Here is a 25,455-nt window from a genome sequence, read left to right as displayed (position 1 = left end):
ACAAATAAAGTATTGAGGACTTTGTTCCAAACAGCAGGGAAAGGACAAGGTGGTAAATGTTAAATATTAAGAGAAGTTACGGATCCTGGTGCTTCTGCCCAGGGTGCAGAAATATGTAAAGAGTGTTATTACTGCTCTGAGAACAAGAAAAAGCCAGATAAACCGCAAAATCATAACTTCTCTTGAACCCATCAGAGAGCTAAGTAGCCTGAAATCCAAGTCAAGACATGACATAAGCATGCTTCACCTGTGTTAGACCATGTAAGGAAAAGATGGCTGTCAGGTACAAATGAACAAATAAGAGGAATCCAGCTGAAATGTTAACAAATTTCTAAAGGCTTAGTTTAAGCTTGGGTAAGGAAATAGAATCCCTCAGAGCAACAGAGGTAAGTGGAATTCACACCTACTCACTATCTCTTCTCTACAGGCTTCCTTTCAATGCATACTAATAACAAAGATGGCAGGCATGGAGACTACGGAAAGCTTCTCTCAGTGGTGCATGCCTGGAGGAAGGAAAAGCTCCTTTCCACAGAAAAACCAGGAAGCCAGCTAGACCCTAGCCCTTATAAAACAGTAGTCTTTAGGCCCTGGAGGAGCATGTAGCAAACTATTGCTCCCAGAGCACAGTGGAAGAAGACCAATTACAGCTGAGAAATGGATAGATAAAAAGGAACCCTCTACCCTACATTGCAGATGATGCCAGATACGTCTGCCAAAATGTTGGATTTTTCCTGTGATGTCAGGTTTTAGAGCTTTTGTTTTTTATAAATAAAGATATAATAATGAATAAAATTGAATGACTTCTTGTATGGTTTAACTTAAATTTAGCTATTAAATAAAAGGCTAAAGAGATTTAGCCAACTGGTAGTGTTCTTACTCTTCAGAAAATCACCTTTTTCACTGTTGCTGTATTATTCTTTTGGCTTTTACTGTTGTTACTTTAAAAATTATTATTAATTTAATATCAATTACACAATGCCCATGTACCTTCGTATTAGCCTGCATACTTATCCATATTCATATGTTATACTATGACTATAAAAAGATAATATTCTCTATCATTTAAAAAACTTCTGTTAAGGTGTTTTGAGAAAAATGTATTCCTAAACTATCAAAGTCTTTATCATTCCCTGAAGAGAATGTTGTACTACTGCTGACATGACAACAGGCCCACTTTTCTCCAAACTCTCCCTAAGTTTGACTTTGAGCATAACTCCAGGCACAAGTGAGTACTACCCCAGTGGCTCTTCCCAGTTGAGAAGAGGTTAGGAATGATTGCAGGCCTCTCTCACTGAAACTGTTATTTTAGCCTCATTATTAAAACAGGTTGTACTATCTAAGTTGCTAGATTGTTTAGAGGTTACATGAAATAATGAGGTAAGAATTCAGAATCAAACCAATACCCATTAGGAACTGTAATTAAAGACTATTTTTATCCAAGCAAGTTAAATGCCCTCAATAGCTTGTTCTGAGTATTAAGCAACTGGGATTACACCCTGCAGGTTAACCTCAAGAGCCAGATATTTTCCTGCCATTGCCTAGGGAGAATTCACCACTAAAAAATTACCTCAAAGAACCAACGAAAACAGCAGAAGAATTCAGGAACATACTCTCTGTACGCTGTCTAATAGTTTCACCTGTATTTCTAAGATGGTAGCCTCAAAAACTATCAGTTTAACTGTGGCCCATACCCGTTTCATTCTTGGTCCCTGGACAAATGTAAGATGGCTCTAGTGAGTTACTTGCTCAATCCCAGTATATACACACAACCTTGTGATTTCTTCATTTTGCCTTTTTTTTTTCAAATTGATGTTCCTTTCAATCCAACCTTATTTTCTCTAGAATCCTAGTTTTGTGGTAAATATATTTATCTACATATGTTTTACTTAATGTTTCTTCAAACTCCCTACATCAACTAAAACCAAGTTGGAACATAGGTTCCCTGAAGACAAGTCAAGTGGTGACTGTTCACATTCCTACACCCTGATACTGTTACCTCAGAGTGCAGAAAGCACAAAATCTCTTAGCTCACCATTGCTGCCTTCAGATACATTACTTTTTCTCTTAAATGTAAAATATTTCCTCACTTGATGCATAATAGTTGGTAACACTCGACAGTTGTCACCCATTGACATTCTGGTCACTTCCCCCCTGTTTGTTGAACATTTTGATAAAATGACTTGTGATTTTTTTTTTTTTTTAAACAAGGAGGGGCTTGGGAGGTTGTGTGGAGGTTTGTGAGCTGGTTTTGCAGGCATCTAAGTCTGCCAGCAATGTCCCTTTCACATGTGGCCTGGGGCCCTTGGCTAGGACTAGGACAGCCTCTTGAAGGAACTAAACCAGAACAAACAAGACAGTAGAATCTCTTCCCCTTCCCACCCCTCTCCTTACAACTCCGGAAAACATCATTCTCAGTAAACTATCGCAAGGACAAAAAACCAAACACTGCATGTTCTCACTCATAGGTGGGAATTGAACAGTGAGAACTCATGGACACAGGAAGGGGAACATCACACTCCGGGGACTGTTGTGGGGTGGGGGGAGGGGGGAGGGACAGCATGAGGAGATACACCTAATGCTAAATGACGAGTTAATGGGTGCAGGAAATCAACATGGCACATGGATACATATGTGATTTTTCTTTTCATTACAATCCATGCTATCTGTATTAGTCCATTTTCACAGTTTTGTAAAGAAATACCCAAGACTGGGTAATTTGTAAAGGGAAGAGGTTTAATTGACTCACAGTTCCACATGGCTAGGGAGGCCTCAGGAAACTTACAATCATGGTGGCAGACGAAGGGGATGCAAGGACCTTCTTCACATGGTAGCAGCAGGGAGAAGCACAAAGCAGGGGATATGCCAGACTCTTATACAACCATTCGATTTCGTGAGAACTCACTCACTATCACAAGAACAGCATGGAGGAAACTGCCCCCCACAATCCAGTCACCTCCCTCCCTCGACACATGGGAATTACAATTCAAGATGTGATTTGGGTGGATACACAGAGCCAAACCATATCACCATCATCATAGGAAACCTCAAATTTTTCATGACTAACCATCAACGCTTAAAATGCTTAAAAATGTACTTAAAAATGCTTTCCATAATTGAAAATTCTAGGATAATGATACTTTCTAACAACTACCAATAAGCTTATAGAATTCTGTAGCTATTATAAAAAGAGAATCCATTTCCTCTTTCTGTTTAAATATACCAAAACATTGTAAAACTATTCAGCATTGGACTATGCTTATATAAAGTACAGCTCATTCAGCAAGGAATAAGCTGTTTAAAGGTAATATCATCTGTATGTAAATATATGAAGAAGTAAAAGAATTAGTATAGGATAACAGAACACATAAACTACAAAAAAAGTCACATACGGCATTCAAAAACTATCAGTATATGAGTGCAAATCAAAAACTACAAATAATTACCTTGTGTATGTGCACTCTTCAGGAAACCCTTTGCTAGGGGGTCAAAGGAAATAAGGAAATAGTTCTGTTTCCATCCGTTTGGATTCTCCTCCTCATCATCCAGTGCTGCCATCTGCTGACCTCTTCTGCATCCCACACTTTTTGTGTCCCACATTGGAGCAGAACTGAGGTTATTAATTTTAATAGTAGAGAATTCTCCAACTCCCTGGATAAAGCTTCCTTACAGTCAGACTCCTTGGAGGCTTTATCAGTGGTACTTCTGTGACATGTAGCCACTCCATTGTCTGCACAGTTTAAGAATATTTGTCCTTCCTCCAAAAGCCCTGACAAATGCCAGGCTCAGCCATTTACTACCTGGGAATGGCCTTTGTGCCCTGCATGCTCTCCGCTCTGTGCCTTCTGACTCTTTCTGAGTCCATCCGAACTGTGTTTATTGGAGCTTTCAGGCTGAGTCCTACCTCACAAAGGCTCCCTCTCTACACAGAAAACATGAACTCCAGATTGCTTGATTGTAACATCTGATATTGCTCCCAGCTTCAGTTACCTGGAGTTTTACTGCTTAGCTGTTTGTGCTTGCTTACTATAGGCTGTAGGCATAAACGACATATGTACAAAAACAAAATATCAGGATTCGGAGAATTTCAATAATTGTTTCAGGAAACAAGAAATGATCTGACTACAAAACAAATAATAGAGTTCCTAAGCAGTACTGAGGAATCAGTTCACGATGAACACACATTCTGATTAAAAAGAAAACAACGAGTTACACGGTTTTCTCAAACAGCATTTACAAGAGCAGAAAAGGAAAGCCATTTAGTTGAGTTCATTCAGGTTTGCAGGTTGGCCAGGTAATTGGCAAGGGGGTTCAGAGTAGTGAAAAAAGGGTAATTAAAATTATGGACCGTGGACACTGCTGTCTGGAAATCCTGATGTCAGAAAACTTGTAGTGGAAGAAGACAAACAGTTAACTTGAAGGTAGAAAGCTGTCATCTGACAGTAAGATATCTGAATTAGTGACTTCACAAATGGAGCAGTCCAGAGAAATACAAATCAAGATTCTGACCATAGAAATTGAGCAGCTGCTGTGGACCAGTGAAAAATATCACTGAATGAGTATCTGAAAGTCATGGAGGACAGAATACTGAGCTCCTCTCTCTCTGGACTTGCACAGTGGACCATGTCCCAGTCATTAAAAAATGAGAAGGAATGGTCAGGAGGTTGATTAATAATAGCAATGAGGCCGAGTGCGGTGGCTCACACCTGTAATCCCAGCACTTTGGGAGGCCGAGGTGGGAGAATCATGAGGTCAGGAGATCGAGACTATCCTGGCTAACATGGTGAAACCCCGTCTCTACTAAAAATACATAAAATTAGCCATGCAGGGTGACACACACCTGTAGTCTCAGCTACTCAGGAGGCTGGGGTGGGAGAATTGCTTGAGCCGGGGAGGCGGAGGTTGCAGTGAGCTGAGATCGCACCACTGCACTCCAGCCTGGGTGACAGAGCAAGACTCCATCTCAAAAAAAAAAAAAAAAAAAAAGAAAAAGCAATGAAGTAGAGAAAGTGAGATAATGTAGAACCAAGAGTTGGGCAGTATGGAGAATGAACGGTGGTCTGGAAGCAGCTCATGGGAGCAAGGAGGACACCAATACCACATGAGGTAAATGGGCTTTGAAAATATCAGCCTTCTACAAGTGAGATGATATGGTTTGGCTGTACGCAAATCTCATCTTGAATTGTAGCTCCCAAATCCCCATGTGTCATGGGAGGGACCTGGTGGGAAGTAATGGAATCATGGGGGCAGGTTTTTCCTGTGAAGTTCTCATGATAGTGAATAAGTCTCATGAGATTTGATGGTTTTATGAAGGGCAGTTCCCTTGCATGCACTCCCTTGCTTGCTGCCATATAAGATGTGCCTTTGCTCCTCCTTTGCCTTCTGCCATGATTGTGAGGCCTCCCCACCCATGTGGAACGTGAGTCAATTAAACCTCTTTTTCTTTATAAATTACCCAGTCTTGGGTATTTCTTCACAGCAGGATGAAAATGGACTAATACATGAAGTTTCTGCAGAGCATATGCTGTTCTCAGGGGATAGACAATTTTCAGTTAGGGAAAGAAATTTGGAAGAATATTCTGAGAAAAAATGTTCAGAAAATACATGTTTTAATCGTGGAGTCCCAGGGGCTCAGGAGAAGCAGGGAATTAAAGAAAAACTCTGTCACAGAAGAAGTACACACTTTTGTGTAGTTTTCTGTATGCAAAAAGTAGATGAAAGATGGACTAAAACTGAAAGAAAAACATAGCAAAGCTAGGAATGGCGATTTCACTCTGTCAGTCTCTCATACAATTGAGGACACTTTAACCTAAATGAACTCAACTGCCGCCCAAACTGAAAGCCTAAGGCTTGGGGCATAGGTTCAGGTATTTCATTTCCACATCATCTGTTTTTTTAACTTATTCAACAAATATTTATTGAGTGCATACTATGAACCAGGCAATATTCTAGGTAATTAGAATACATTGGTGAGCTAAATAAGCAAAAAAACCCTGCTTTCATGGTGTTTCTGTTCCAGAGGGGGAAGACAGAAAACAAATGATAGATAACTCTACAAAACAAAAAAGAACATGACATAGTATGTTAGAAAGCAATGAGTGAGAAGGAAAGAAAAAAATATAGAGTAAGGGGTGGTTATGTGTGACAAGAAGAATGAATTAGAATCTTACATAGGGTGGTCAGGTTAGGACTCAAGGAGATGATTATATTTGAACAAAACTCGGAGGAGACGATGGAATTAGCCACATGGACGCCCAAGGGACGAGCATTCTAGGCAGAAGGAATAGCCCTTGCAGATACAATGACATGACCCGAGAGAGCTGATGGAAGATAATAAGTCATCATGGGCCTTGTGGCCCTTCATAGCTAATAGCACATTGGACTTAAGCCATAGTTACCTCACCCTTCATTGGGTCAATGGTACATGCAGTAGTTGGTTTTAACAAAGTTTAATGGAAAGATACCACTTTCAAGGCAACTTGCATTGAAGTATCAACAGTTTCAGGAAGTTTTCAATGTTGATGCACAGATGCCATTCACACACACACGCACACACACACACACAGAGTGATATCCTATACTATTAGGAAATGGAGTCAAGAATGAATTCGTTATAGGAAATGAAAACAGTATAGGATATGAATTATTATTCTGATCCTTATTCAAGGCATATCTGGAAGGACAACAAATGAGAGGACACCTGGGGATTGGAGATTTAGGAATTCTACCATCATCATCATTGCATAATGAACACCATGTAGCTAATCATGCCTTTTTATTGCAGTTCACCACTATTTGAGTGTCTGCTGTTCACAGTCTCCAGTGACTTCATTAATATTTAGTCACCACTGTGGCTACAGGTAAACCCAGCACTGACTCTTTAAGCCATACTTACCATTGCAAAGAGTTCTTGGTGACCCTAAAAACAAGCCCTAAATGCTGCTGAGTTATAGAGTATCACTCAGAACTCTTCCCTTTCTTCCAGTAGATTTCAGTTGCTTCTATTCCACTTCACTCTGTGGTGAACACTTCACTTCAACATTGTTGTCCATACTGATTTTGATCCTCGTCTCTGACTCCTTTGAGATTGTGCATTTTTTCTAATCCTCCACTCGTCTCCAGCAACTAAATCTTTTCTACTGTAGATTTTCTGGATTGATTTACCCCTCCAGTGTTATTATATTGTTTTTAATTAAGATTCTCTGATTCAATTACTGACCCCTCCTCTCTTTACCCTCATTTTTCAGCCTCAGTAAGAGAACTAGATACTATTAATTTCCATTGCTCTCTTCCATCTTTCTGATTTTCTCCCTCCTTGTCTTTTTGTTTCCTGTTACATAATGAATGCTACTCTTTTTGCCAAAAAAAAAAAAAAATCTAATTTTATCTAGACTTATTCTTCCCTTCTTCATTTTGGAAGACAAATCAGTTATAACATGGAACTGTAGCCCTGGGATCTTCATTTCATCTAAGCTGGTTCTGTTGTGTATTTCAAGTGGCTACAGGAAACAAGTCTCCATGACAAAAAGGAAATGGGCAGAGGTGATCCTGTGTATGCATGTTTTCTCCAATTGTCTTCAGATCTGGATGAAAGCCTGGGGTTTTAGGATGCCTGGTCTCCAGATAGCCAAGCTTTACTGTAATAAGCGAATTGTACATAGAGATTAACACTAATAGCTACAATGGGAAATAACATTAACTTTGCAATTAAGACAAAAATGTTATATACGCAAGGAAATGGAAGGGTTTTTTATGGAATCATAACCATTTTTAGAGCTGGATGACACTGACAGATCCTTCAGATAAATCCTGAGAGGAAAAAATTAAATATGTTCTCTCTCTCTCTGTCTCTGTCTCTCTCTCTCTCTCTCTCTATATATATATAGATTTACGTATATATGGATATGTATATAATATACATATATGGATATTATATGGATATGTATATGGATATGTATACATTATATATATTATATATGGATTTATATATGTATATAAAATCACCTCTCTCTATATATAAAATCACCTCCCTCACATGGAGGCATTTTACCACAGGCAATACAGAAATGATAGAGACAAGCTATTCACTAATTAGCACATGCCTGTTGCTATAGCTTTAAAGCATTTACATCTCTCTGTTTTGTTTCCACCACACTTGGTTCACATCTTTATTATTGTGATCATTGTTCAAGATGTATCTGGAAGGACAAGAAATGAGACCCAACGAAATAAGGCTTGTCTCTGAAAGTTTAGACTATTTAAATGTACACATAATTTGGGGAGACAATGTATTCCTGAAACACCTACTTCTAATTTAATCAGGAATAATAACCTATATAATAAAAATGTTTAATTTTTATTTTATTTGATCAGTTTTCCGTTTCTTCTAAAGACCCTTTAAGCAAAATAGCACAAAAGTGACAACTGTCAGCTTTAGAATGAAGCTGCACTCAAAACCCAGTTCCTCATTTCCCGACTAGAGGACTTCAGGAAAGTTGCTTAACCTCTCTATGCCTCATTTTCCCTACTTGTAAAATGATTTTCTGCCTCATAAACTTGTACTGAGGATTAAATGAGTAAATACATAATTCATAGTATGCTCTATGAATATGAGTAAATATGTAATTCATAGTATACTCTATGGTAATATTTTTGATATGAGAAAATGGAATAATATGGAAAGGAAATGTGAACGTTCTCATCATAGTAAAAGAACATCTTCAATGATGTATCCACTGATGTTCAGAATTTAGTTACTGTTGTCTTGTTTGAAGGTTGATAATCTCCCCTGAGTATACTCGTATATCTAATTTCTGGAAATACCAGAGTAACAAACACACTCCGAACTGTATGATGGCCCATGTCATAAAATTCTGTGAGGCTACTTGCCTGCTGACCCTCTCCAAACGAAAGCTCCTCCATTGAATACACATGCAGTCACTCTACAGTATATTTCTTACATACTTTTCTGCCTCCACATTAGATTCTGTGTTCCATAGGGCAGGGACCAGGTTTATTTATGTTGGTGTCACCATTGGGCAGGAGTGCTGTACTTGTATTTGGATAGAACTTGAATGTTGTTCTAGAATATAAATCTCTTGTAGAAATACAAATATATAAGACCTCTACATCTTATTTATATTTGCACTGCTAGTTTATAGTGTAAAGCCTTAACTCATAGTGGGCACTCTATGGCTGTTGGTTGAACCCAGTAAATGTTGAAGTTCTTTTATCATGAATCTAGATAAAGGCCCAAGAATCCCAGGTGTAAGTATTAGAGTTAATAGAGTTCAGCTGATAAGGGCTCATTGGTACAACAGCCCACAGAAGCTACATTAAACCTTTTCTTCTTAAATAAAATTAAAATCATTTAGTCACAGATGTTCATTATTTCATTTTAAAAATTAGAAAGGTTGAAATAAAATATACTTTTTATAATCTTTTAAAAAAGTATCATTATTTCCCTTGCTTCTGTGATAATAAAATGGCTTCTACTCCTAAATAATTTCCTACCAAAATAAAACTTGGGATTAATTAAGTGACATTTTATAAGCTTTAATAAGTGAAGCAAATGTTGGAACCCCATTCAATCTGAAGCAAGCTATCCTTGTTTTATGTTTTCTGTTCATAAGTGTGTTTTCAAAGATTCAAGAAGCATAGGGAGAGGGGACAACTTTTTAAGTTGCACTCTCTTCCACACCATAGCTGCTATGACTCTGGTAACTTCTACCCGCAAAATCTTCCAACCCAAGTTCTGTTTCCTAGTGCAGAATTTAGAAACGTCATCAAGGATAAAAAAACCATTAATCTTGGCCGGACGCAGTGGCTCACGCTTGTAATCCCAGCACTTTGGGAGGCCGAGGTGGGCGGATCACGAGGTCAGGAGATCGAGACCACGGTGAAACCCCGTCTCTATTAAAAATACAAAAAATTAGCCGGGCGTAGTGGCTGGCGCCTGTAGTCCCAGCTACTCGGAGAGGCTGAGGCGGGAGAATAGCGTGAACCCGGGAGGCGGAGCTTGCAGTGAGCCGAGATTGCGCCACTGCACTCCAGCCTGGGCGACAGAGCGAGACTCTGTCTCAAAAAAAAAAACAAAAAAAACCATTAATCTTTTCAAATGCACCATTTGTTGAAGGACTGAAGTCACCACTGATCAGGAACTGAACAGATGGAAGAATCTCAGTGAATGCCTGCTTCAGTACAAACCACTGGGCTGGATGTTTGGGAGGACCAAAATGACAACGCAAGGGTCATGCTCAGAACAAATGAATTTCATCCTACAGCCTTGACTAGGCTTTGAAAAGGATGGAGAAAACAAGACCAAACATTAGTTTTTCACTTGCTGTGTGTCATTCACCAGACTATGTCCACATAATTCCTGGAACACAGGTAATACGAACACATAATTAGGTTCCATACCACGATGCATCCTCTTTTAGTCTAATGTGGTTCTGAAACAGATTTCATTGGTGAATACCAAAAGGACTAAAGGTGGGGGGAAAAAAACCAAATAATTTACTACATGAAGTTACTTGACTTATATCCCTATCTTCAGCTACTTTATCCCAAACACTTGAGATAAGAAAAGATAAGAAGAGAAATAATCAGGCAGAACTGGAAGGATTTTTTGGGACTGCCTGTAAATGAAAAGATTGTTGTTTATATTTTGAAAATTGCAAAGAGGTTTTTCGTCAAAACCTTGCCATGTCATTTTTAGGGATCATGGTCCTAAATAGCCCTTCCAAAGATGTTCACATCCTCATCCCCAGAACTTGTGAATATGTCAGCTTATAGGGAAAAGGGACTTTGTAGGTGTGATTAAGTTAAGTCTTGAGAGGGAGAGATTATTCTGGATTGTCTAGGTAGGCTCGATGTAATTACAAGGGCCCTTATACAGGAAAGAGGGAGTGAGGGGAGTTAGCATCAGAGAAGGAGATATGGCAATGAAAGTAAAAGTGGGAGTGATGTAGCCATGAGCCAAACAATGTAGGTGACCTGTAGAAACTGGAAAAGACAACAAACACATTGTCCCTTGGAGCCATCAGAAAAAACACAGCTCTCTGACACCTTGATTTTAGCCATGTAAGGCTCAATTCAGACTTCTGACTCCCGGAATGTAAGAAAATAAAAATGTGTTATTTTAAACCACTAAACTTGTGGTAATTTGTTACAGCAGCAAAAGGAAACCAACACAGATGTGATAATTAAAGTTTAGTTTTTGGTGAAAATGTAAAACTAGGTTTCTGGGTACTGAGAGGCCCCAGGAAAAAAAAAAGGGAATACTGCATTAATCAAATTGACGGTAATGGGCCACACAGGGGAATCCTATAATCAAAGTTTACAAGGGACTAGGGAAGATGCCAAGGGCATGTGATTCTCTAAAAGTAGTGCAAAGAGCATGTGTGAAAAAAGCAAAGGGGACAATAAGTTTTACAATTCATCCACTTTTGGCAACAATGCATATATAAATATTTTTGAGAGGCATGGGAATGTTACTATTTATCAGCTAGCATCTTTGACTTTATAGCATATAATCTAACCCACAAACACATGTTTTATATCTACCATTTGATTACTGTTTATTAATCTCCATTTTTGGTTTGTCTTCAGCAGTGAATTACCACTCTATCCTAAAATTACTACTTTCTGATTTGGCACAGGTCCAAAATGAGTACATAAATAGAGTAAAATTGTATACTTGGGATTCAGCAGGTATAAAATATCAGGGACCACAATACAAAAGATCTAGAATTTTACTTTCAAAGAAACATTTTTAAAAGAAAAATATATAAATGATTACGGCCAAATTATAGGCATATTAATTTTGGCCTATATCCTTTGTTGTTGACTTTTCAGATATAAGCATGTTGAGCTTTACTTTGTCTTTACCTTCATAAAATACAATAGTTAAATGCATAGCTTTGAGTCCTTTAACCTTGGGTTTATATCCCAGCTCGTTTACCCACCAATGCCTTGCTTAGCTGCCTTATGTTACTAAACGTCTCTATGCTTTAGTTTTTTCATCTGTAACATGGTGATAATAATAGTACCTAGCTCATTAAAATAATTAAAAAGAAAAAATAGATATAAAACACTTGGTAGAGTTTTACAGAAAGCTCAACTAGAGGTAGATAGCATCAGCATTATTATTCATTATTTCATTGACATCAAGACAGCAAATTTCCTAACAACTATTTACTATATTCTAGTAATAAATTCCTAAGCAAGTGTGTCTATAATGCATTTCATAAAAGGAACTGAAGTTATAAATTGAGTTTTATAATACCGGGGTCTTCCAGACCTTTCTTGCCCTTGATTTAATTAACTAGCCCCATACAAAACAAAAAAAAATAGAGTTGTATCAATGTTTTCCCCTTTGGAAAAATTGTGGGGTACTTTTGCAGCTCAAACATGCTTTCTTTCTTTCCATTTATCATAGTTATTTGGTGATTTGCCAATATGAACCTCATAAGGAATCCTCTACACAAACTTTTTTCCTACCTTCTCTGTGTTTTCATAGCCCAGATTTCATACTTTCAACACTATTTGAAATGATAGTATTTATAGGTTGCTGCCCCCAATTAATTACTCATTGAGAAATAGTAATTATAGTATTTATAGGTTGCTACCCCCCAATTAATTACTCATTGAGAAAAAACACTAGTCTTATTTATGGCGAAATGCCATGCATATATTAGGTGCTCCAAAATCTGTGTGTTGATTAAATGAATAGAATTATTAAGAAATTACTTACCATATTCTGATTCATTTCAACCCCTAATTCCTGAATAGTGAATCTATGATTTGTGCTACTTGACTCCGAGCTAAAACAGTAACAGATTCTGCATTTACTGTGAATTTCCCAGTAAAGGCTCTGACAGTGGACGTCATCATAACTTGGAGATAAATGGTAATATATCATTTGTTGCAAATAATATGTAGAAATAATATATGCAAACTCAGGGACTCTAATTTTATTTATTAGCTGATTACATATGTTAAGAATACAGGCAATCAACATTTTCATCATCTCCTCTATAAAAAGTAAATTAATAGGTTTTTCAGCACAGAGTCTATTCCCTCCCTGTTCTCAATACTTCCCCTTCTCCACTTCCCCTAAATCCTGAAAGCTCAGACTTGACTGGGCTGGTGTCCATTAGTTTGAATGGTCACACTCCTGTTTGCCAAAGAATAAATCATATCTCAAGCTGATAGACTTTTGATAAGCAAACCAGTGAACAGGAGGACACACTTTCAGTAACTGCACTGTAAAATTGTTGAGCTCTAGTTTTCCACTGACATTATTCATGTAAGTAAATTTATAAGTATTATAAAGAAAATTAACAAAAATATTTTTATAATTTATTGTCCAACGCCTATTAAAACATTTTGTCATAAAAAGACTATGTACACCAGAATATTTTCACATGACTTTGCAAAAAGCACTAGGTTCAATACATTTTCAAAATTGAATTATCAATTACCAATAAGTCTTTTTTATTTAATCATCTGGTTTATAGTTTGATATTTTAGAGAATCAGCAATCACACAGTAACTTGCTAAGTAGAGTGAAAACTTGGAAAGTGAAAACCTTCACCTAAGTATCTTTATTTTGATGCAGACAACAAAGAAATTATGGTTGCTAAGGGCAAAATACATAAAATTGCACATGGTTGAATACATAATAGACCTTAAGAATGCCAGCTATTTAAATAACAACTTTGAAAACATATTAAAAAGCAGCAGAAATAAAGAACTATTTTCCTCCTTTGAAAACTACCTAGACCACACTTTTCTTATAAAAACAGTAGAGGATGTGCTACCCACTAACCTGAAAGCTTTGTTTCTTCTCTTTTGCATATGGGCTCTCAATATGATGAATAAAATATTTTGGGAAACAAAGTATAAGAGAGTCAAAATTACCAGGTTGATTTTGCTCTCAAAAACACTTTTCTTCTACTTTGTTTTGTAGTCTGCCAAGCTTATCATACTTTTGGCAGATATAAGCAACCTCTATTGAATCAGTCTCATGAAGCTAGTTAATGCCACTAGCAGCCACGGTTACCTGGCAATACACATCAGAGATGTTTATTATTGTTATTAATCAGTAAGGTGAACTGATATTTAGAATGTTCATATAACCGGCTTAGTGACTCTCCCTATGATCAAAAGATTTTAAAGATAGTCGTAAGATATTCGAGAAGGATCTTGGCTTATTGAAAGAGGCAAACATTTAGATTCAAAATATCTTCATTGCTTTATTTACTAATTTGGAGGTTGATAATTTTTTCTGTAAAGATGGAGATAACACATTATTTTTTTGCCTTTGAGGGTTATGTATTTTCTCTGCTCCCTCTCCTCCTCCTCCTCTTTCTTTTTCTTTATGTTTCCTCTGTCTCTAATCCTTTAAAAATTTTAAACTTCTCACCTTGTAAGCTATACAAAAACAGCTGTGAGCTAAATCTGACCCCTGAATGAATTTACTGAACAAGTGTTTTTAAGCAATATGGTCACTGTCCTCATATAACTTGAAGTCCACTAACAGAAATAGATGAATATAAAAACAGTTGCTCCACGGTATGTCTGGTACCATGATGTCATATGCTTTCCTATGGTAAAGACACCTGACCCCAACTTCATAGATGGGGCAATTTGTGATTAAATGATTATTAGAAGTCAACCAACCAAGCAAGGTCATCCCACCTTCTTCTGCCTGCTTTGTTCTAGACTCACTGGCAGTTGATTGCTGCCCATCCACATTGAGAGTGAGTCTTTCTCTCCCAGTCCACCGAATCACAGACACACCCAGAAACAGTACTTTACCAGCCATTTGGCATCCTTCAATCTAATCAAGTTGGCAGCTAATAGTAACCATCACACAATGGGAAGGCATTGGGCCAATTTAAGAAAGGATGTGGAAGGAGCAAATCTGGATTTTTAAAATATCTCTTTGGTTGCAGAAGTGAGACTGAATTAGAGAAACTCAAGACAGGTGGGTGGTCACCATTGTGGAAGTGGCAGAGAGATATAGAAAAATGGCTAAATTTGAGTAGCTGCATATGGAAGGACTAAAGTTGAAATCCCATTTCTAAAAATAACATACCTTCATGACATCTACAGAAAACTAAACTAATGTTATTTCCTTATCTATTTCTCCCAGAAGGTTTCTGTGAAGCTCGAGTGAGATGAAGTATGTAAAATAGCTTAGCAAGCAGGAAGTACTATTCACTTGTTTCTATAAAGGTAACAGTTTACATTATTGTGGTCACTTAAATTCAAATTATTAAACACAATAACCTTGATAAAATTATAGCTTGAATAATATTCAATGAGGCAAGTGGGCATTTGCCAACCCTATTTTATCTCTTTTTTTTTCCAAGATCTGGAGGCACATAATTTGCTCTAGGATAGTCTGCTGGTAATTTTGGCATCTTTCAGAGGCCAATCTATATATCTGGTCTTCTTGTGCCCTCCCTAGACTTACTTTAAAACTGGAAAAATGGCAAATAAATTATCTATAAATACACCCCAGGATTTGTAGGGAGAGAACTATCTTTGAGTTAGGAAAATAAATATCATAACTGCCTGGATGGGTCTCAAGGACATTCTAAAGGCCAAAGGCTTCAGAACGAGGAATGGATCTGGTCTTTTGGGACAGAGGAAGATAATTTTTTCTTAGAAAGGAAAGAGAAAGGGAAGGGGGTGAGGAAATAGTGGCTGGTGAAGAAAGGAATCTGGAAAGGACATAAGATGGAATGATATCTTGAGGGAGAGCTAGGAGAGGAACACAGAGGACAGAAAAAAAAGGAATGTCTAATTTCAGTCTTAAAAGTGTTTACTGCATGATAAGCAAAGACCTTCTCATCCTTTTTCATTACTCAGGTTCTTCAGCACTTAGGAAATTCTACCTTAGTCATGCCATATTCACAAATGTTTTGTGAGGGATGGATGTTGTTGATGATTGCTGATTGTGGATAGAAATCGGCAAGGGAGTTGGGTTTTGCAAGAGAGTAGCATATGGAAGCAGGAGGTTAGGTGACAACGGAGATCATAAGCTTGTGAAGGCTTGCACATCTGTAGAGAACTTGAGGGAGCTCTGGATTCGCATAGGCCTTGGAGTTGAGGTCACTTACATAATGTACAGAACTCAGAAAGGAAAACCTCTCAGCTGACATGTGGGTTGCAGGATGGCTCAAAATATAAGACTTATTTCAGATAACCAAGTCTATAGCTAAGAAAATTTGAAACCACCTATTGATGTGGGGTGCTTAAAGATAACCAATGAGTAGTTCAACTTAATTCTGAGTGTATATATTCTTCACACTTTGCTTATAGTATAGAAACCTATTAAATGTCCAGATAAAACTAAAGTTTTCTGTCAGTTCATGCTTTGTTTTTAAAAACTATTTGTTTTATCTTTCTTTCTATATAAAAATATAAATCACTGGAAATATATGGCATATTTTCTACATGATTATCTTAAAATTGTAAGTATGAAGCAACATTTATATGACTTCTGGGAAGAAAACAGTTTGTCCACTGTACTGATGGAACAATTAAATGTAGAAAATTTAATAACTGATGTAACATAGTGATATAAAATGTAGTAAACTTCATGGCTCTTTCTTGCACACTGTAACTACAAACTATCTTTTAGCATGTGTAAGTTAGAGCACTGAGTTAAACCTCCCATGATTTACTTAGCAGGTCATGATTTACTTAGCAGATCTACCGCTAGGTAGCTCTGGGAACTTTAACAAGTCAATTCACTTCCCCAAGTCTTTGCTTTTTCATCTGAAATAATGAAAAGTTGAAGGTAATGATCTTCAAATATAACAATTCTATATTTTTTAAAAAATGAATTGCAATGGAAAGGCCAGAAATATGCTGTGCACTTACATGCTGCTGTCTTATTGACAGTCAGGAATTTCTATTTGCATCACAAATACATAGTAATGTGGAAGGAATTACTTATTAATCTATATAACTCTTAAGATTATAGAACAATGGAGTTGTAAGGGACCTCTGAGTACATTCTATCAAACATCTACTTTGGTACAATATGATCAATATATCCCCAAAGTGATCTTCTATCCAGGACATCTCCCATGACAGAGAATTCATTAATAGGTGACATCTTTATGCCTATTTGCTGGCACTGGGCCCTATGATGGAGACTTTTATTTTGATATCAGTTGTAGAGGGTGATAACCGTTAGGGACTTACTGTAAAGACAGTGAAGGTTTCCTGTTTTTCTTTCTGCCCTTTAACTACAGATCCAAAAAACAAGGCTGTTCACTCTTTTTACTCCAATTTGTCATCTGCTCTGTTATTTTCCTGTTATTTTTGATCTCTCTCTCTCTCCTCTCTTTCACACACATACACACACACACACACACAGAGCACTAATTCCTCTCAGTAGTTAGATATAAAATATTGTACACCAGTAAATAGGTCAGTAAGGTCATCTAATGCTAATATGGACAAAGCTGACTTCTATCCATCTGTATGTAACAATGCATTGGCAGTCAGACCTGGATTCACGCTATTTTTTGTCACTTCTAATGCAGTGTTAGATGAGAAAACAGGTATAAGCACTTCAATTTTAAGATGAAAAGAATCCTTGAAACATCATATGCATTTGTGTTAAGGAAGATTTGTAAATAGCATGCTCTTCTTATCTTTACAGAGATGGTACCATTTTGAAATGTCAAGCAACTCTTTTTGAGTACAGTTTTGCAGCCTTTACGCATGAAAATATTTCAGTAGCTGTAACTAAATAAAAGGCTTAAAGCTCCATACTGTCTCTTTTTCTCTCTCTTTCACTATCAGAGAAATGTTGAAAGTGGACTCACCGTTCAATATGAGAGAGGTGGCAAATGAGGGAAAGAACCAGTTAAGGAGGAGAAGCAGTGGAATCTGGGCAAGTTGCCTAAAGGGACACTTGAGTTAACCTTCATATTGAAATTGAAAATGTGAATAATTTTTTTTCTGGATCCCAACAATAAAAATTGTCTTTGAACTTGTGTTACTGTTTTTTGATTTTTTTACCAAAGCAACAAGAGGCAACAAGAGAGTGAGTTATAGAGGCAGAAAGCTCAATGCTTAAATCCAAGCACGGCTATTTACTTGTTAGATGATCTTCGTGAACATACAGAATCAGTTTAATTTTGTTTTCTAATATGTAAATGGGTATTAAGATGACAATAACTATTTTATAATGGTACTCTGAGGATTAAACAAGAAAAGTACCTGTAAATGATGTATTATGTACATTTTATACAGACATTTCTCAATAAATTATAGCTATTATTGTTATTCAGATATATTGGATACATGTATTGAACTTCGTTGTACATATTGAAGAATCATTATTAATAAAATCAGGAGACTGAACTCTTAACTTTTGGGTTTGTAAAATTTGCCTTCTATTTTAAATAACATGGATGAACAAATAGGCAAAACTGCCCTGACACTATGTATTTTCGCAACTACGAAATTGAGGATGTTTAGTTTATCATATGCTGCAAAGTCTATAGATGCTTAGAATAGGAAATGAGGCCAAAGGACTTAGTCCAGTTTATTTACAAGAATAAATTCTGGAGTAGCTAAATGAGAACCTCTTTGGTCAAGTATGCTGGATATTTTCTATTTGCCCCTTCAAGTCCTCTCTCTGCCTTTTTTCATGCTGCTTTATATCCCAGAATATCAACCTCAGATGTCTTTAATAACTGGTTCCCTCGTCTAATGATTTTGGCTTGAGCTCAAATACATGAAATAGGGATTCCAGTCATTGGCCATCAGGACAGTGATCCCTGAGAGAGGGAAAACAAACAAAATATGAGACCTGAAATTTCCCAGTTTCCAGGTTGCAGTGAGGATGTAGAAGATCTTCCTGTACTGAGAAAACAGTGATGGAATCCAAGAAGGCCAAGCAGCTAGAGAGGAAAGCTGTATAGAAAGAGCTCTGGATATCTAGAGAGTTCCCCTAGAGTCTTAGCTGAGACATCAGTGAATGTGTTGTAAGAAAACTACCTAAGGCCTGGGGGGGAAAAATAGAAAAGTGCAGGTGGAACAATCTTTGGAGCTAATACAGTCCAGGGGTCAACCAGTTCATGGAATTAACCAATATCAGATGAAAAAATATTTCAAAAAAAAAATAAAATATAAGAATAAAAATAGCAGACAATTTTAAAATACAGCATAACAATCATTTACATAGCATTTACATTGTATTAAGTGTTATAAGTAATCTAGAAATAATTTAAAGTACAGGAAGAATGTGCATAGGTTTTATGCAAATATTATGCCATTTTATGTAAGGAATTCTAGCATTCATGACTTTAATACCCATGAGGGTCCTGGAACCAATCTTCTGCAGATAACAAAGGATGACTATATATTTCATATTTTCAAGAATGTAGAGAAGATGGACCAGTTTAGATAGAGATGTAAAATGTATATTTATAAATATTTAACAAACTCTTATAAATGAAAAAATGTAATGTCTGAGATGAAAACGGTACTGAATGGGATTAAAGACAGATTAGATACAAAAGATTAAAACATTAATGAACTTGAAGACAACAATAGAAAATACCCAAAATAAAACATGGAGAGAAAAAAGGCTGAAAAAACAAAGGAACAGGGTATCTGTGAGCTATAGTACAACTTCAAATGGCTTAATATATTGTAATTAAAGTCACCAAAGTACAGGACAAAAAAAATTTGAAGATATAATGGTAGAAAATCTTTCATATTTGATGGAACTATAAACCCCCAAATCCAAAAGCATTAACAAACTCCAAACATAAGAGACATGAAAAAAATTATACCAAGGCACATCATAAGTTCTGAAAACTAGTAAAGAGAGTATTTTCAAAGTGCCTAGAAGAAGACCCACTATGTTCAAAAGAGTAATAATACTACATGACAAAGCAGGCTTTATCCCAAAATGAAAGAATGGCTTAACCATCAAAACTTGATCAGTGTAATTCATCTCATTAACAGTAGGCTAAAGAAAAATCATAGGATCTCAAATACCAAAAAAGCATTTGACAAAATTCAGTTTGCATTCATGAGAAAAACACTCAAAAACTAGAAATGGAAGGGAAATTCTTCAAGCTGGTAAGGGCAGCTACAAAAAATATCTAGCTAACAAATCTAATGCTGAAAGGTTGTTTCCTTTTAAATTCTGAGAAAAGAAGAATGTTCACGTATACAGTTTCTATTCAAAATTGATTTAGAAATCCTAGTAATTGAAGTAAAACAAGTAAAAGAAATAAGTAATGCAATTATTAGAAAGTTAGAAGAATATTGTTACTGTACAGAAGTGTCTATATATAGAAAACCCAATGGAATTCTAAAAAAAAATAGGACTAAGTAGAATTAATTAGCAAAATTCGCTATGTTGCTGGATATAAGGTCAACAGGCAAAAGTAAATTTTATTTTTGTAAACTATGAGTAAATTTTTGAGAAATACCTTTTTAAAATACCATTGTTAATAGAATAAGGAGTCCAGGAAATATATAGAAAATCTACATACTTATATGGCAAGTTGAACTTTTCCAAAGTATAAAGTTAATTCAATTGGGAAAGGAATGTTTTGTTTTTGTTTTGCTTTAACAAATAGGGCTTAAGCAATCAACTATTTCTATGAAAAACAAAATGAGCATTAACTTCTACCTGACTCTACAAACAAAAATTATTTTGAGCTGGATCACATACCTAATGTAAATACTGGAATAATAAAGCATCTACTAGAAATTATAGGAGAATATCCTCATGACTTTGGGATAGGCAAAGATTTCTTAAATAGAAGTTTTGAGACTCCCCAGCTAAATTGGGTTCCAGTACCAGAGCAGCTAGCAACCCTACCCTAGTAGGAAACGAAGGAGAGTTGGACATGGGTGTTTACAGTGTTCCTTACTTTTTTTACCTGGAAGGCGGTCTAATGCCTACTTGTCCAACCAGTGACCAAGGGGTTCTCCACGCAGGAAACTTGTTTACAATGGCAGACACCCTTCTGGCTCTCATCTGCCCCGTGTTCTGTTCAGATCTGCCTGACTATCACTCTGGCACTAGGAGCATAACTTTGTGTCCCCCCATCTCACCCCCATGTTCTGAGGGAAGTTTGGCCTGAGGTAGCCCCTGGTTCAAAATATGGAAGGCACAAATTCAACACACCATAGTAATAGAAAACAAGTTAAAATACTTTTACTTTCAGATCCTGGGTAGGGAGGTTGCAATGAGTTAAGAGGGCAGTCCTCCATCCTTGGGTCATGTGATGCAGGAATAAAGAATCAGGCAGAGAGAGAGAGGAAACTAGCAATATGTATAAGGGAATAGCATGTGGGATGTGGGTTATCTTAAGTTCACAGGCAAATACGTGAATAGTCTGTTTACGGAAAGCCATGGGAAAGCAGGGAATCCAGTCTGCTAAGTGGGAGAGATGCTCCTATGCCTCTGGCCACCAGCTTGAGCCATTCAGGAGTGCTGCTCTACTTCTAATGCCTGGGCAGCAACCTTTACTTTATTTATAAATATATATTATGTATATATTTATATTTTTTAATTATAAAAGAAAAAAGATTCATAAATTTTAGTTCATTCAAAAAATTTTTTGAACAAAAGTAACATTAAGAATGCAGTTGATCTGCAAATGAGGAAAAATATTTGCAAAACATATATCAGAAAAATAATTCATATTTAGAAAAATATTAAAAATTACAAGTCAATAGTAAAAAGATATTCAACTGACAAAAAATAAACAAAGAACTTTAACAGTTATTTCACAAAAGAAATTGTGTACTAGAATGGCCAATAAGCACACAAAAATGGTGCTTTACAACATGAATATCCAGGAAAACACAGATTATAATCACAATAAAACATCACTTTGCACCAAGTAGGATTGCTAAAATTAAAAAAAAAAAAAGAGCGGGAATATTTAAGTTGGCAAGTTTATAGAGCAACTGGATCTCTGATTCTTTAATGGTATGAATGCAAAGTGGTACAACTGCTTTGGAGAACTGATTGGAATTTTCTCATGGTATTAAATACAAATATACCCTATGATGTAGCAATTCTATGACTAGACATTTAGCCCAAAAAGTAAATATAAATATTTACACAAACGTATACAATAATATTGATAACAGTTTTAATCATAATTGCTAAAATTAGAACCAACCAAATGTCCATCAAGAGGTAAATGAATAAATAAATTGTGATATAGTCACAAAATGGAATACTACTCAGAAATGAATATAAATGAACTACTGACAATTCTCCCAAAATTAAATCTTAAAAATATTGTATTTAGTGAAAGAATCCAAACACAAGAGAGTACATACTATTTGATTCTATTTGTATGAAAGCTAAGAACAGGCATAACTAATTCACGTATTAGAATAGTGGTTACTCACTTGAATGTAGTAAACTGGTTAGGAAGTGATCCAAAGGAAGTTTTGGGGGGTACAATGATCTCTATTTCAGTTGGAGTTGGAGTTGCACAAGTTTATAAACTTATCAAAACTCAAGAAACTGGGCATTATATTTTATAATCTAGGTGTTATATTTTGTCTCAAAAATGACAAATTATTGAATATAGGTAAGTTTGAGAGAAAGCAAGATGATACTAGAAATCAGGGAGAGAGAAGAAATGTGAGGGTGTGCAATCACGGACAAGATGAAATGTGTCAGAGAAAAGAAAGAGGAAAAAAGGGCAATGAACAGGATAGCTCATACAGTGCCCATAATATTACAAAGAATACCTGGAAAGGTAATAAAATTTTGTTATTAAGTACAATAAATAAAAATCAGGAGAAACAAAGTTAAGGGTAGATAATGAACAGGATCTAACAAACTTGAAGACATATATATATGTATGTAGTCTTTTATATACACATATATAAAATTTTATTTTAATGAATTAAAAATTACAGATCTTTTTTCTTTTATAATTTTTCCCTTTTGTGTCATGTTGTAATGAGAATGATGCAGTAAATGTTGCTACCTGGGCATTAGAAGTAGAGCAACACTCCCAAATGGCTCAAGCTGTTGGCCAGAGATAGCAGTTTGGAGGCATCTCTCCTACTTAGCTAACTGGGCTCCCTTCTGCTTTCCTGTGGCCTTCTTTAAACCACAGGAAGAGAAAGAGAAAAACATCTTTACATCTGATTAAACATCTTGTGTGACTTAAGAGAAAACTTTAAGTGTATTCATCATGATACTATTTTCTAGCAGTTCTGCTGACCCTGACCTCTCACATAAAAAAAATTGAAAAGAACTTTAGCAGCTGTCAAGTAGAACAGCTTTATGTTATTGTCATAATGTGTGTTTGGGTCAATTGACAGGTTTTTTTTTTTAATCCATCTAACTGAAAGATTTTTCTGCATTAAAAGTGTATTTGTTGTTCTGGTTTGGTTTTTCTTTTAGTCATTTAGACTATGCCTTGCTTGTCATGGCATCACTGTACTGACTCAACACGAGCCAACAAAAGCCATTTATAACATTCACATACATATTCTTTAAATAACCAAACCATTTGCATTAGCAATTATTTTTGCACTGCTTTGTGACATTTCTTGAATTACTCCTTAGAATATTATTTATTTATTCTTTCATGCTTAAGAAAACAGTTTCTGGAGATGAGGCCACCAAGATGGGAGAGTAGGGGATACCAGCCTTTATCCCTCCACAAAAATATATTCGCAGCTATCCACAAACCAAAACAGGCCAATGAGGGCTCAAAGGCCTATTAAAGAATCTGCAGCAATATAGGAGAGTGAAAAGACACAATATCCACATAGAAAGGATCATTGGTGAGACTGACATACCTGAGATGCCAGTAGATGACTAGAAACAAATAAGAAAGTCACAGGCTGTTGATATCCGGCATGTGACAGGAACCACTGTAGTTTCCAGTGGCCTGCTCCACAGAGGACACTGGCATCTTTTGCCACTGAGGTTACAATTTCCACTAGGGAACTTCAGGGAAGGAGACATGGCTACACATCCATCTCCTACCAAAGAAGCAACCACTATTGAGCTGCTTCAGGAAAGGAGCAGCCATCTCTCACAATCACAGCTGCCCTAAGTGTCCCAACACTCTAGACCCAAACTCCATGGGTGCATTGGGTCTGCCTATGTCTCAAACACTGGAGCCAAAACCATAAAAAGCTAGTTCGCACTCTGAGGCCTGAAGCCAAGTTTTCATGGCACATGCCATATACATCCAGGCCCCACCCTGACTTCAGAGACACTCAATTTGCACAAGCCTGTGTGCCCCTTAGCTCCCTGGCTGTTTCACAAGCACCCATGCCTCATAAACTATTAACAACATGATGTTAAAGGTGCCTGCATCTCAGGGACTAGAGCAATTACTTTGCAGATCCCAGAGCCAAAGTGCCTGCACGTGTGTCCATGCTTCACGCCTTCATTTCACGGCCACTCATCAGATACCAATTCCACTGCCACCATGGGTGTGTCTGCAAGCCAGTCTTAGGGCCAAGAGAAATCCCCCCAGCCAAAATTTCCTCAGTAGGAGAAAGAGTGAAACACCTTAGCATCCATTGCCACCAAAGACCTCAACAATCTTCATTATCACTGCAAATATCCAGTCTTGCTGCTAAGGATTCCTGCAATGTTTGTCAATACAAACCTCAGGTGATAGAGCGGCACAAAGACTACACAGCAGTGCTGTCACTGGTGCCAGCCACCTTTGCACCTCACCCTAAAAGTGCCGTCACAACCTCCCTCATTTGGGAAAGGTATTTTTACAGAGAAGCAAGTCCTTAAAGTTTGGAAGAGGTGACTGCTACATCAAACGTGCAGACATTAATGTAAAAGGCAACCAGATACATGAAAAACCAAAGAACAAAACATGACCAAAGGAACACAGTAATTTCCCAGTAGTTAATTCCAAGTAAATGAGGATATACAAACTGTCTAAAAAGAATTTAAAAATAATTGTTTTAAGAAAGCTTATCAAACTTCAAAAAATACAGAAATAATTCAACAAAATCAAAAAAGTAAGTAAATGTCCAAAACAAGAAATTTACCAGAAAGGTTGAAATCATATACATTTAAAAAAAACATAAAATCTGAAGCTGAAAAATATAGTGAAATGAAAAATGTAATAGAGAGTGTCAACAGCAGAATTTATCATGCAGAAGAAAGAATCTGTGAACTTAAAGACAGGTTGTTTGAAAATATACAGTTAGAGGAAAAGAAAGAGAAAAATAAGAAGAAATGAAGAAACCTGACAGGATTTATGGAACAGCCTCAAAAGAGCAAAATTCAAACTACAGAAGGTAAAGAAGGTTAAGACAGAGACAAAAGAGAAGAAAGCTTACTTAAAGAAATGTTAGCAAACAACTTTCCAAATCTGGGGGAAAATATAAATATTCAGTCACAGAAAAGTAAGAAGTCTCCAATCAGATGCAACCCAAACA

Source organism: Symphalangus syndactylus, chromosome 17 (genome assembly GCF_028878055.3).
Source record: "Symphalangus syndactylus isolate Jambi chromosome 17, NHGRI_mSymSyn1-v2.1_pri, whole genome shotgun sequence".
NCBI classification, from domain to species: domain Eukaryota; kingdom Metazoa; phylum Chordata; class Mammalia; order Primates; family Hylobatidae; genus Symphalangus; species Symphalangus syndactylus.
Note: the sequence above shows the minus strand (reverse complement) of the source record.